Here is a 13490-nt window from a genome sequence, read left to right as displayed (position 1 = left end):
TTCTAATGGTACAAAGAACTAATGGTCTTTTTTGAGGTTGACTAAACTTTAGACAACATTTCATATCACTTGTTTGGAGCCTCAAGAACTAAAGTGGCCCAAAGTTTAGTAGCTAAACTTTAGACCATGGGATCAAATAGGGCCTTAGTGGTTTAGTGTGACATGGATGTGCCAGCGGGAACCACCTATATGATGAGAAATACAAGCGGGATGAGAGTGAGGACGCGAAGACAAAACTAACATGAGTTTAGGGAGAAGGTGTAGGTATAGTGTGTTGCATTGGGATGGAGTGGACTTAGGGAGGGAGCTACAACTTATATGTACTTTTAGATCACCTGACCTTAATAGAATTTGCCAAATCCTTATAAATTATCTGCTTAATGGTTGATTTAACTGATGAAGTGATGATGAGTAGAACTGACTTAGTGATCATAGTGCCTAGCTCTCCCCTGATGTTAGAAGTGAGGAAGGGTTTTAGGGCGACAAGAGAAAAAAATGTGCTATAGCCTCGGTGAGCCGGTCTGCTCTAAGCCTAAACAAGGCTCATGTAGCCCACTCATGTCCATCGCCTTCAACCTCGACTCAAGCTCAAGCGCTCGGGCATGAGGTGTCGCCGGTTGGTAGTACTAGGTGGGCAGGGACACCGCCTCATGGAAGTATATGTATATGGGGGTTTCCCACCCATAGGGGAGGTAGGGCAGCCACCTTACCTCTTCCTATGGGTCGGTCTGCCTCTAGCTAGAGGTCTATGTGAAAGCTCTAGTTTGGTTTTGATTAATTGATAAAACCCTAAGTGCTAACCTAGTTTATCAAAGTAATTATGAGATAGGTAGCACTACTCCAAGTGGCGAAGCAATGGCAAAGATCATGACGATGGTGATGGCATGGTGATGATCAAATGCTTGAACTTAGAAAAGAAGAAAGAGAAAAATAAAAGGTTCAAGGCAAAGGTATAAATAGTAGGAGCCATTTTGTTTCAAGTGATCGAGACACTTAGTGAGTGTGATCACATTTAGGATCGATAGCCGTACTATTAAGAGGGGTGAAACTCGTATTGAAATGCGGTTATCAAAGTGCCACTAGATGCTCTAACTCATTGCATATGCATTTAGGATCTAGTGGAGTGCTAACACCCTTGAAAGTATTTGTGAAAATATGCTAACACATATGCACAAGGTGATACACTTGGTGGTTGGCACATTTGAGCATGGGTTAGGAACTTCACCGGCGCCCTATACAGAAAAGACAGGGGTTCACGCAGTGACCGATCGCTGGTGGCGCAGTGACCGGACGCTGGGGTCCTGCATTCGGTCAGTAGCAGCCATGTGCACGCGTCTCAGTCTTGTGACCGAACGCTGGCGCGAAGAGTGACCAGACACTGGCAGGTTGCATCCGATCAATGCTGACGTACGCTGACGTGTGGCGCACAGTGGAGACATTGAGTGACCGGACACTAGGTGAGTCTGGTCGAGCATGACCGGACGCGTCCGGTTGTGATTTTGCGTGAATGGAACCTTACTGGAAATGACCGGACGTTGAGGTCCAGCATCTGGTCACTTCGTAGTAGTGCGTCCGGTCATCACTTAACCATTGGGATCGGGCGCTCAGTATTTGAAGAGAGGGGACATGTGGCGTGCATCGCGCGACCGGACGCTGTTGTCCAGCGTCCGGTCAATCTGACCGGAGCGTCCGGTCGGCCTGTGTTTAGTGTGGTGAGTAGCCCAACGACTCTATTTCATGGGGGGCTTCTATTTAAGCCCCATGGTCGGCTCAAGCTCACTCTCTTGGCCATTTGCATTGACATACCAACCTTGTGAGCTTAGCCAAAGCCCTCCCACTCATCTCCATCATTGTTTATCATCATTGTGAGATTAGGAGAGAATCTAAGCGCATTACTTGAGTGATTGCATCTAGTGGCACTTAGCATTCGTGTTTCGCTGTGGGATTCACTTGTTACTCTTGGTGGTTGCCGCCACCTAGACGGCTTGGAGCAGCGAGGATCATTGAGCGGAGGTTGGTGATTGTCTCCGGCTCCGATCGTAGTGATTGTGAGGGGTCTTATGCCTTCCCCGGTGGAGAGCCGAAAGGTAACTCTAGTGGATTGCTCGTGTCATTGAGTTACCTCACTTGTGGGTAGGTTCTTGCGGTGTCCAATTGTGTGGACGAGGTTTGTGCAACACCTCTTAGCCGCCGAACCACCAAGTGTTGGTCGACACAACGGGGACTAGCATGCCGTCAAGCACGTGAACCTCGAGAGAAAAATTAGTTGTCTCTTGCCTTTTGGTATTCTTCCAGTGATTGATTTAGTATTCATCTTGTGATTAGTTCACTCCTCTAAACGGCGGTATAATCACCTTACTTACTCATTTATATTCTTGCAAACTAGTTGTGGCAAGCTCTTTAGTGTAATTAGAATTGAGAGCTTGCTTTGTTATTTTAAGTTCATCTAGTGGAGCTCTTTAAAGTAGTGAAAGTGCATCTAGCCCTTTAGTGGGTTTTGGATGATTGAATGACAGCATGATTAAAGGACTAACCCGTTTGCTAAGTGTGGACAGGTAATAGATTATATCATAGATACTTAATGAAAGCCAAAATGATGTGTTGTTGTGTAAATAATCTAGTTCAAGCACAAGACAACAATGCAAATAGAATTCATGCAAAGGCTTATCTATTATGGGATTTTCATGTTCTATGTGAAAGCAAGCTTGTAAGAACTAATTAATGAGACATAAGGGATTGCATATGGATTGGTCTCATATTTGAAGCTTGCTAAATTGAAATGAAAAAGATAATGATACATGAATGGATGATTCAACACAAGATGTGACTTGATGGCTTGAGATAGTGAAGATAGCAAGGAAAGGCTTCAAGGTACTAAGCAAGGGTGAAGGGCAAGCGATGGCTTGGCGGCCGAAGAACCTAGCTAGGGTGAAGAAGAAAGTACTTGCATTTAGTTGAGATACTAATCAAGCTATGATGTTCATGTTTATGTGGAGGCTCAAATCACTATTGGAGTGTTTGATGGAAGTAACTTGATACATTTGGAATTATTCAAATTTGATGAATGGAATCAAGTCACATGCTCAAGATGGCTATGCTCAAGTGAAAAGATTAATATCAACATGTTAGCACCCTTTCTTGATGAAGATTGAAAGGGATGGCATCAATTCAAAAGAGATCAACTCAAGTGGTATAAATTCATTTTTCCTTTGATCTTGAGTTAATAGGAATGACATACTATTAAGAGGGATGCATCATGTTGATAGATAATGTTTCATAAGTGCTTAAGCCAACCCATGTGAGTTTTGAGTATTTGAGCGACAAAAGAGATAACTTTATCTTTGCTGGTCTGGCAATACCGGACGTGTCCGGTATTTGCCCAGTAGCTGTAAAATTATTGTTCTCGGGTTGGTTCATCGGGAGTTTCAACGTAAGTCGGGAGTTCTGACGGTCGGGAGTCCTGGCAAGGGTCGAGAGTTCCGACGTCTCGCACTTTAACTAACTTGGAGGGTTCACAATCCTGGTCATACCGATATGCCTGACCAGAAGCCAACGGCTATTTTCAAAAGCCTTGAGGGTCGGGAGTTCCGACGTGAGTCGGGAGTTCCGATGGTTCCGACACCTCACTAACTTTAACTCAGTTACATGTTTTTCAAATTTGCTGAGGGTCAGGAGCCCCGGCATTCATCGGGAGTTCCGACGCCTCACAACTTCACTGTAACTTAGTTACCGTTGGCGCAGTATAAGTCATACCGGACATGTCCAGTATGGCAACAGCTATAAAACGGCTAGTTTTTCAAGGGGGCTATAAATACCCCCAAGCCTCCACCTTTAGAGGCTGCTGATTCTGCTGATATACACATACGTTTTTGAGCCTTGCCAACTCTCCTAAACCCTCTCTTAGTGAGTGTGTGATACAAATTGCAAAATCCATTTGTGGGTTAAGAGAGAATTTGAAAAAGAGAGCAACCCACCACTTGAGCACTTGTGCATATTGTCAATATCGTGATTTGCATTTGTTACTCTTGGACTCTTTGGTCCTAGACGGTTAGGCGTCGCCAGAGAGCACCCAAGAGATTGTGGTGTGCCACAGAAAGTTTGTAACGGTCGATTCCACCGCCTCGAAATCATTTAGTGGAAGGAGGATAAGGAGTTGGAAAAGACTCTGGCTAGAGTGACCTTCTTGGTACCCTCTAGGGCTGACCTTCGCTGGGTCGCCCGCAGCCCCCTCAATGGAGAGTAGGACTCGAACGAGTCCAAACTTTGGTAAAACAAATATCGTGTCTCAATTCGCATTTCATTTGATATTTATGTTGCTCCAACTCTTGTGTAGGTTCTCTATGTATATTGATATCTCTAGTAGGTACCTACAGTTTGGTTTGAAGATAGAAATCGAAAGGAGCAAGTTCGGGGCTGTTCTATAGAAACCGTGCAACCGGACACGTCTGGTATTAGAGCTCTGTGCTGAAAATATTTATTTTTAGTTCTAACTTTGTGTTGTAGGGTTATAGCTTCTAGATACATTATTTATACCTTGTACACTATGTGGCTAACTTGTGAGGGGTGGTACTACTCTTTATTTGGAGTTTCCAAATTGGAAACTCCGTTTACTAATTGTTTCCGCATTTAAAGGTGTTAATTTTCAGAAACGCCTATTCACCCCCCTCTAGGCGGCATCATAGGTCCTTTCAATTGGTATCAGAGCGAGGTTCTCACCTAAAGCTTCACCACCGTAAGAAAAGGATGTCGACGCCTATCGAGTTGGAGCCGGTGCTTCTCCAAAATGATGGTTCAAACTTTCTAACTTGGTCAATATATGTACTCAATGCTTTTAGAGACATTAGTCCTCTTGTTGAGCATATTGTGGATGCAAGCATACCTCTTTCTATAGTTGATTGGAGCAACTACAAAAATTTGTCAAAAGAGGAAGAGATATGCGTGCAACTCAATGCTCAAGCTATTAATATTATTTTTAGTACATTGAGTGTAGAGGTTCAAGATGAGGCAATCTTCAATGGACAACCACCTCTGGAGAGTGCTCATCTCATTTGGACAAGACTTTTTGATTTATATGGAAAATCCAAATGTGATGATGCACTTGAGATCGAGTCAATGGAAAGTATGTCCATTGTGTCTTCATGCAGCGAAGAAGCCTCACAAGACCTCAAGAGCACCGAGCCAGAGCAAGAAGTGCAAGCAGCACATGACTTGTTGTCTGCCTGCACATACCAAATGTGTCCGGTATTACTACCGGACGTGTCCGGTATGACCGAGGCAGCAGACCTACAAGCAGCTGTTTGCAACGATGCTCAAGCCCGGTGGTGACCAAGTGATGAGTCAACCTCAGTATCTCATGATACTCATCACTTGTGTCTCATGGCCAAGAAAAGCAAGAAAAAGAGTAACAAGAAAGATCAAGAAAAGGAGAAAGCATAAGTAGATGATCAAGATGAGAGTGATGTTGAAGTTGAAGACAACTACAACCTTGATCATCTCAACTGCAAGGACAAGTTCATCATCATGAAGATAGTTGAAAAGAATGATGAGCTTGAAAAAGAGATTGAGAAGCAAGAGCAATCACTTCAAAAGCAAGAATTGTTTCTCATCTCCAAGATGGAAGAACTAAAGGCTCTAAGTGAAAGGTATGAAAAATTGTCAATTGAGCATGCTTTAGTTACTAACTCTTCTTCTAGTGTTTCACAACTAGAGAAGGAAAACTTTGAGCTCAAGGCAAGGCTAGATGAACTATCAAGCAAGTATAATGTGCTACAAGCAAACTATGTTCATCTAAAGTGCTCTCATAAGGAAGTAGTAGAATCAAGCATCATGCTAGAGGTAGCTCATGAGGTTGTGATCACATCGGTAAAATTTTCTCAACCTCTTACACATTCACTCACTAGTACACCATCTCAATTAAATATTTCTTGTACTAATGAGTGTGCTCCTCAAGCAAGCCAATCTTTGATTGAGCTAAATCTCATAGAAAACATAGAGCTCAAAGAAGAGGTGGAAAGATTAAAGAAAGATGTGATTCGGTTGAAGGGTAAGGAGAAAGCACAACCTTCTCAAGATAACCGTGATAACATGGTGAAGAAGTTTGAGAAGGGTTCAAACCTTGCTTCCTCCAAAGCCCAACAAATGAATCACATCTCAAGCAAGGCCAACACAACCAAGAGCAAGAAACATGGAAAAAGGATGTGCTATGGTTGTGGATTGTATGGACATGAGTGGGCTATGTGTCCACACAAGAGTTGGACCGACAAGGTTGAAGCCGCCAATCAAAAGGCTTCTACCAAGGAGGCCAAGCAAATGAAGAGTGATGGACAAAGCACTTGTCTCATAAGCAAGAAATTGGTGTATCCTACCAAAAAATGCCCAATGTACAAAGAGGCAAGAAAGGAAGCCCAAGTTGCAATAAGAAGATGCTATGGATGCAATGAGATGGGCCATAAGGTTGATAGATGTCCATACAAGCAAAGCAAGCATAGAGCAAACAAAGGTCGCATATGCTATGCTTGTAGAAGAAAGGGGCATCTAAGCTATGAATGCCCAAATGGTAATTCACCTAAGCCGAACACATTTGTTTATAATGATATGCTTAGGAAGACCACAAATGGAGTTAGCATTAGCAAGGTGATGTGTTCACCACAAACTAGTGCTAAAGCCATTTGGGTGCCTAAGCACTTGTTGACTAACTCAAAAGGACCCAACAAGAGTTGGGTACCAAAGTGTGCTTAGGTTAATGATGTAGGTACTTGATGATAAGATAAAGGCATCGGGGTGGTTGAGCAAGCAATTTGATGATAGTCACTCAATCTATCAACCAATTCTTATCATAATCCCTTATATGGTTGACCCAAAGATAATTTAATGAATATATCATATATTTCATCCTCATCATTGGTAACAAGTACCTAAACCTCTTAGGATAGCCACTTTATTTGTTTTGTGCTCAATAGGGTCACAAATAGGTATATTTGTGAAACATTAAATGTGGCTAATTAATTTCACTTGAGATATATCATGTTTGCCGTATGATGCTTTTTGATCGCTCTCTAGTAGAGTAATTTATTTGTTGAGATGCTAGTATACAATAAATAATAAAGCTAAACAAAGAATCACAAGCAGCAAATTAATTGTGTCTGTCCTGCACCTACTGGACGTGTCCGGTATGCCTACCGGACATGTTCGGTATGGCCAGGGACAGGAAGTAAGTGTTTCTGTTCTTTGTATTTTGGACGTGTCTGGTATTGCAGCAACCAGAACATAATTTGAATTACAACTGAGTCTTTGATCCGTATATTTTCATATATCCTTAACTTACTCAGAATCTTGTGATTTATCAAAACTAAGTGGATTGTGAGCATCTCTTGAACTCAATTGTAAATATGGCGATTTTATTAGGTTTATGTTCAAAATAGAAAATTGACTCCCAAATTCTTAATAGAATAAAAGTGCTTGTGGAAAGTCATTTAAATTACTTGAAGCACTTATTTAGGGGGAGCTAAATTTCTATTTTGCACCTTATGGACTAACAAATTTATCTAGCATTCTTTGTAGTTCTTTGGATGAAAATGTATCTAGCATGATTATTTGGCAATTGAGGTCAACATAAAGATCATCATGCTATTTATCTTCTTAGTGGTATTCTTGTGGGCTCAAGGCAAAGGTATGTGTTTACATACATACATTGTATGTGCATCTAAGGCCATTTATATGTTAGAATGTGCATTTGTGTGACATAGGAGGGATATTTTTCAAAACCCATAACTAGCATATGTAGGAGGTGTGAATTTGAAAAACTATTTGAATCTTGGTCTTTGTGACCTAGCCTTGTCATGTGATGATTATAGCTCTCCTTGATTGTTTGTTTGGCTAATCACACATGACATGGCTTTCTTAAGTCCACAATCACTATGTCTCACTCTATCTCTCTCAAGTTAGCGAAATCTTGTATATGCCAAATATTTGAAAAAGAGAAAATCATTTTATGGCATTGGATAAGAAAAGTGATGATACTCAATTTGGATCAAGATTATATACCTTTTTGGACTGAGAAATAACAGAAAAGGGGATTGGAAGAGAGAAAACACTTTTTGGAATTATTTGGGCTAGCCCGCGTATACCGGACGTGTTCGGTATGAGCAGGGCTATAAAACAGAGCATACCCCTTCGGCCCAGACAGACTTGTCTCCTCCAAATCAACCCAGCCGACACTTTTCTCCTCACCTAGGGCGACCGAGACTTTCACCAATAAAATAGAGAGAAGGAGATCGCATTGGAGAAGGCTTGCATCAAGATTGAAGGCCTGGGGATTTGGATTTCTCATCGCCTTCTCATCTCTTGTCTCAAGGTACCCTAATCACGGACCTCGTCCGATCTACATGATCAATGCATGATTTTGAAATTCCTTCGGTCAATATGTTGCATTGGTGATATAGAAGTAATGCCCAAAGTTTGGAATTGATCCGTGATGGTTTGAATCAAGGAACCCTAGTTAGGGTTGTTGGGCGCCCATATCGGACGTGTCCGGTATGCTACCGGATGTGTCCGGTATGGCCCAGCAGAGTAGCTCCTCTGCTTCCTTTTGATTCAATCTAATATTAGAATTGTATGTTAGGCTTAGCTTCTTTTGTATCTTCGTTTTGCAAACCTATTGACAGTTGTGTGTCAAAGATGGATGTAAAACCATGGATCAAAGATTCTACGTCTAAATTACAATTCGAGATTAAATTTTGGGCATGTATCTGAAATTTCTTGAAAATCTTTGGATACAGGACAACAACCATGAGTGGACGACAGGAGCCGAGGTCCAAGCACAGGCATGATCCCACACTTGAAAAGTACAAGAAGGCAAGACAGGAAATACATCCTGGATTCAAGCTGGCCAGCAGGACTACTAGGGCTGCCTCTAGTGCAGCAGCTCAGCATGTAGAGGGATCAGGAAGCTCTTCTTCTAACACTGACACTGATGAGTTCAGAGTGGAATCTAGAGAAGAAAGAAAGAGGAAGAGCACTGACAGAGGATCAAATGATGATAGCTCAGATGAGGAGCAGGAGATTGAGGAGGAGGAGCCAGTTCCTCCAGTTCAGCACCAGCCTAGTCAACGGATGCATTATGGTCTCCTTGAGACACGTTTGCCCAATGTGCCCTCTTATGTTCCTAGAGTTGACTACAGGGGAAAGGGTATGACCAAGAAAGCTAGAGATGAGCGAAGGGTTGATCCAAGAGGCTTACCTAAGGTTCAGTATGATCACCGCTTCCAGACAGCCTTTCACCTGGACTACTACTCCAGTGTGATTCTCACTAGGAACCCTGTGATTGCCAGGTCTCAGTGGATTGATTGGCAGTATATTAGAGAGTTGCAGAAGACCTTAGTTGATCATGCCATTGCCATCTACCAGCGCACAGGAGTTTATGAGATCATGGAGTTCCAGCATGACTGGAACACAGAGGTAGTAGCTCAGTTCTATGCTACTCTGTTTGTTGAGGAGGATGAAAGGCGGATGCACTGGATGCTTGAGGGCCAATGGCACAGTGTTGACTATGATGTATTTGCTGCCTAGCTTGGCTTCTCAGAGGATGATCTCCAGAGGGACATGATCCACACCAAGCAAGTGTTACCTCCTGAGTAGCTCGCCTACATGTACCCTCTAGGTGGTGAGAGAGGAGCAGTGGCAAGGTTCTAGGTCTTCACCCTACCTATAGATACCTAGATAGGATGTTTAGGAAGACTATTGACTACAAGGGTGGAGACAAGGGCAACATTGCTGATTATTCCAGGAACCTACTCCACAGGATGGCACCTGATGCTCGGCCCTTTAGCGTGTTTGACTTTATTTGGTCCGAGATCAGGAGTGTGGGAGAGAGGCCACTTAAGGGATGTGGATTTGCTCCCTATATCATGTATATGATTGAGCAGGTGACAGGGCACACATTTGAGTATAACAAGATTCACAAGGCCCTGAAGATTGTTGCAGATCTGCCTGAGACAGGGTTACCTCCAGCAGGACTAGGAGGAGCAGCAGCAGCACTAGAGGTAAATGCACCTGAGAGTGGTGCACCAGTAGGAGCTTCACCTTCACCACATGCTCCTTCATGTTCTACTTCACGTCGTGGTAGTCCTCCCTCGCCTATCCATAGGCTTTTCAGCTCCTTATTTGGGATGTGCAGAGACATCCAGACCCGGCAGTAGAAGGAGAGGGAGGCTAGGAGGAAGGATTCTCGGACTTTGAAGCTAATTGCTTTTAGGCTTGAGCTTGAGCCTCCTAGGCCTCCAGTATTAGATGAGGCAGCTAGTGAGCCTGAGACTAAGGAGCAGCAGCAGGCCGGATATGATAGAGAGTATGCTGAGTTCCTTCAGAGACAGCAGCAGCAGGCACCTGAGCACCCTGACACTCTACCACTTCAGGCTCAAGTGCCTACTCACTCTCAGCCATGTCCCAGCACTGCAGACGACTATGCTTTAGATTGGTGGTGACCTGATAGGTGGTGGTGGCTTCTATGGGTCTGGTGGCTATGACCCGTCTGGTGCGGGTGGTTCTCGTCCAGCCGGTGTTTCACACTCAGATGACGAGGATGCTGGTAGAGATGATGATGATGATGATGATGATGAGTGATCTCAGCTTTCAGTGACAGCTTGTAGCCCCTTTGTCCTTAGTATGTCATTGTTGGACCTTTGTGGTGATAGATGATAAAGGGGGAGAGAGACTGATTAAAGCTTCAGGATATTTGTTTCATTTAGCTTATCTTTGTACCTGATGATATGTACTGCAGGCTGTAGTTTTTGTTTTTTAGAGCTTCATTGATATATCTTGAGTTTGAGACAGTTTGTATCATGTGAGAGATGAGATTCACTTATGCTTTATCTATGTATCTCTTGAGACATGATCTTTATTTATATATTAGTGGCTTGTGGACTTGAGAAAATGTGTAATGAGTGCTATGTGTGAATTACATGTGTTATATTTATTTTCATAAGGACTATGCATGCTAGAATGAAAATATTTGATGTGATGCCTTTATATTTATTCTTGTGTGATATATCTTGTCATATGCATCATGGTTTCACTTTGTCACACACACATGCACCCTACGGATGCAATAATTTAGGGGGAGTCTCCTATATGTTTTAGTATGTGCAATTGACATTTAAGGTCATTTTGTGAATTCTAATCAAAAGCACATATTAAGGGGGAGCCTCTCATAAATCATTGAACCCAAAAGTTTAATTGTTTATATCATTTTGTAAGCTTTAATTAAGTTGTCATCAATCACCAAAAAGGGAGAGATTGAAAGTGCATCTAGCCCTTGAGTGGGTTTTGGATGATTGAATGACAACGTGATTAAAGGACTAACCCGTTTGCTAAGTGTGGACAGGTAATAGGTTATCTCACAGATACTTAATGAAAGCCAAAATGATGTGTTGTTGTGTAAACGATCTAGTTCAAGCACAAGACAACAATGCAAATAGAATTCATGCAAAGGCTTATCTATTGTGGGATTTCCATATTCTATGTGAAAGCAAGCTTGTAAGAACTAATTAATGAGACATAAGGGATTGCATATGGATTGGTCTCATATTTGAAGCTTGCTAAATTAAAATAAAAAAGATAACGATACATGAATGGATGATTCAACACAAGATGTGACTTGATGGCTTGAGATGGTGAAGATAGCAAGGAAAGGCTTCGAGGTACTAAGCAAGGGTGAAGGGCAAGCGACGGCTTGGTGGTCGAAGAACCTAGCTATGGTGAAGAAGAAAGTACTTGCATTTAGTTGAGGTACTAATCAAGCTATGATGCTCATGTTTATGTGGAGGATCAAATCACTATTGGAGTGTTTGATGGAAGTGACTTGATACATTTGGGATTATTCAAATTTGATGAATGGAATCAAGTCACATGCTCAAGATGGCTATGCTTAAGTCAAAAGATCAATATCAACATGTTAGCACCCTTTCTTGATGAAGATTGAAAGGGACAGCATCAATTCAAAAGAGATCAACTCAAGTGGTATAAAATCATTTTTCCTTTGATCTTGAGTTAATAGGAATGTCGTACTATTAAGAGGGATGCATCATTTTGATAGATAATGTTTCATAAGTGCTTAAGCCAACCCATGTGAGTTTTGAGTATTTGAGCGACAAAAGAGCTAACTTTATCTTTGCTGGTCTGGCAATACCAGACGTGTCCGGTATTTGCCCAGCAGATGTAAAATTGTTGTTCTCGGGTTGGTTCGTCGGGAGTTCCGACGTCTCGCACTTTAACTGACTTGTAGGGTTCACTATCCTGGTCATACCGGATGTGTCCGGTATTCATACAGGACGTGTCTGGTATGCCTGACCAGAAGCCAACGGCTATTTTCAAAAGCCTTGAGGGTCGGGAGTTCCGACGTGAGTCAGGAGTTCCGACGGTCGGGAGTTCCGACATGTGTCGGGAGTTCCGACACCTCACTAACTTTAACTCAGTTACATGTTTTTCAAATTTGCTGAGGGTCTGGAGCCCCGGCATTCATCGGGAGTTTCGACGCCTCACAACTTTACTGTAACTTAGTTACCGTTGGCGCAGTATAAGTCATACCAGACGTGTTCGGTATGGCAACGACTATAAAATGGCTAGTTTTTCAAGGGGGCTATAAATACCCCCAAGCCTCTACCTTTGGAGGTTGTTGATTCTGCTGACATACACATACGTTTTTGAGCCTTGCCAACTCTCCTAAACCCTCTCTTAGTGAGTGTGTGATACAATTTGTAAAATCTATTTGTGGGTTAAGAGAGAATTTGAAAAAGAGAGCAAGCCACCACTTGAGCACTTGTGCATATTGTCAATCTCGTGATTTGCATTTGTTACTTTTGGACTCTTCGGTCCTAGACGGTTAGGCGTCGCCGGAGAGCACCCGAGAGATTGTGGTGTGCCTCGGAAAGTTTGTAACGGTCGATTCCGCCGCCTCGAAATCATTTAGTGGAAGGAGGATAAGGAGTTGAAAAAGACTCCGGCTAGAGTGACCTTCGTGGTACCCTCTAGGGCTGACCTTCGCTGGGTCGCCCACTGCCTCCTCAATGGAGAGTAGGACTCGAACGAGTCCGAAGTTCGGTAAAACAAATATCGTGTCTCAATTCACATTTTATTTGATATTTGTGTTGCTCCAGCTCTTGTGTAGGTTCTCTGTGTATGTTGATATCTCTAGTAGGTACCTGCAGTTTGGTTTGAAGATAGAAATCAAAATGAGCAAGTTCGGGGCTGTTCTGCAGAAACCGTGCATACCGGACACGTCCGGTATTAGAGCTCTGTGCTGAAAATATTTATTTTCAGTTCTAACTTTGTGTTGCAGGGTTATAGCTTGAAGATACATTATTTATACCTTGTACACTGTGTGGCTAACTTGTGAGGGGTGGTACTAGTCTTTATTTGGAGTTTTCAATTTGGAAACTCCCTTTACTAATTGTTTCCACATTTAAAGGTGTTAATTTTCAGAAACGCCTATTCAC

Source organism: Miscanthus floridulus, chromosome 4 (genome assembly GCF_019320115.1).
Source record: "Miscanthus floridulus cultivar M001 chromosome 4, ASM1932011v1, whole genome shotgun sequence".
In the NCBI taxonomy this organism is placed as follows: Eukaryota; Viridiplantae; Streptophyta; class Magnoliopsida; order Poales; family Poaceae; genus Miscanthus; species Miscanthus floridulus.
This window is presented reverse-complemented; position numbering follows the sequence as displayed.